The sequence below is a fragment of the Dermacentor albipictus genome, chromosome 2 (assembly GCF_038994185.2).
Source record: "Dermacentor albipictus isolate Rhodes 1998 colony chromosome 2, USDA_Dalb.pri_finalv2, whole genome shotgun sequence".
NCBI lineage: Eukaryota > Metazoa > Arthropoda > Arachnida > Ixodida > Ixodidae > Dermacentor > Dermacentor albipictus.
In genome coordinates, this window is record NC_091822.1 from 150,420,675 (window position 1) to 150,422,870 (window position 2,196).

The window sequence follows — 2,196 nt, forward strand, 5'->3', positions numbered from 1 at the left end:
AATCGGCCGAATAGCGCATGGTACTCCCTATCTCGACCTCCAAAAAAGCCGAAATGGATAAACTTTACACTCTCATCTGAAAATCAACCAAGATCGTCATTCGGCCGGGTTTCTGAGAAAGCATCGACAGCCCGGCTAAGTAAACTGGGAATGCATAATACGTGGGAATGACTACAAGAAGCCCGCAAGGCAAGTCAAATCGAACGCCTGAAACTGGCCCAAACGGGCCAGACCCTACTGCACCGTCTTGGTTACAGGGCGCGCCGGCAGAACACATTGAAGCAAAAAAGGGAATCACAAATCTCTTACGGGACACCATTACGATTACGCCCATTCCCCGCAATATGCATCCACCACAGAGAGCGAAGACAAGCGAGAGCCCAAGCTCTACACAAAAAAAGTACTTGAAGAACCCTGACACCGCTATACAGATGCGGCAAAATATCCGAAACGCTCAGCCTTAGCACCGAGTGCCGTTGACACCTGGGGCAAAGGACAAGCTGCCGCCGTGGTAACTGCAAGGAACTCAGACACATCGGAAGAAGCGGCCATCACGCTCGCCATCTTCACTGACTCAGCCATGACAATCAGTGTCTCTCAAGCGGTGCGTGTCAAAATTACCCCCCCTCCCCCCCCAAAAAAAAACTCCGAACGATTAGCCCTGAGCATCCTTACTGAAGTCAATAAGAGAAGAGGAGGACATCTTCCAGAGATCTGCATCATATGAATCCCGGGTCACGAGTCCCTGGCGGGAAACGAAGCCGCTGACGTCGCTGCCCGAGAGCATACAAGCCGGGCTTTCCTGCCAGAAGGGACCAGACAGGCGACGAGACTGGAGTACATCCTGAAGAAATACACAATTATACTACAGCACCATAGACTCGAACGCAGAATTTACACCCTACCTCACCTGAAACTCAAAACTGAAGACACAGTTATTTCAAGAAGACTACAAACGAACTCCTACGTTAACGGTTAACGGCTCGGGGCCCTCGGGATACCCTCTAAAACCGAAGATGGCAGATGAAAAAATGACAACCATTCCGCTCTGTGAAGATGGAATGGCAGCTAAAACTGACGACGGTCAAAGCTCTCAAACGAAAAGCAAAGTACATTCGCTGCCATTCCACCTTCACAGAGTGGAATGGTTGTCAGTTTTTGCTTTGCGAGTCTGGCGTAGTTGCTCGTTCGGAGGTGCCCGGGCTCCCGATTGTCGTTTTCGTTCAGCATCGCGGGAACGTTCTCCGTCGGAGATCGTCTCGCGCCGGCGCCGTTCACATTCTCGTTCCTGTTTCCCTGGCGCTCCTCGTACGCATGTTGTTCTTCGGGTGTACGAACTATACCTGTATGCCCCATCGATAACGCAGCTGCTTGTAGCGCCGATACCTCTCCTGCTTATATACTGCAACAACCTTGACGCCACGCTATTGTTGACGGGAAGCGTTCTAATCTGTTCCGCATTTTGACATTTGCGCCACCGCATTGCACCCGTATGGGTTTGTTAGAAATCGCGAAGTTTGCTTCTGTTGCCGTACACCGAAGAGAACTAGGGAAGGTCCGTCATATACAACTTTAGCTGTAAAACACACACACACACACACACACACACACACACACACACACACACACACACACACACACACACACACACACACACACACACACACACACACACACACACACACACACACACACACACACACACACACACACACACACACACACACACACACACACACACACACACACACACACACACACACACACACACACACACACACACACACAAACTTGACTCTACTCCGCAATGCCGGCACGCCTAGGGACACACGCCTACAACACGCGCTAAGAAACTTCCTTCGTAGTACCTAGGCAGGGTCATATATTCAAGGAGTAAAAGCCCCCAGTTTTCTCTCTCGCGCCCGCTCTTACTCGCGCCTACGCACCAACGACTAGCGATCCCTCAAATGAACGTCTCGTCTGTACCTACTATCAATTGTAAAAATGCCGCCCGGACACTTACCGAACTGCAGCAGACGACAGGCGCGGGTCTGTGCCCTGACGTCATGCGAGCGGCGCTCGCAGCGCCCCTGTAGTTCGTTCTCGGGGCTAATAAAGGCTGCAGGAAACGTACACTGTATAACGACACGGCTGTCTGCTTGTATGTTGTAAATCATATATATGTCACCTCGAAGA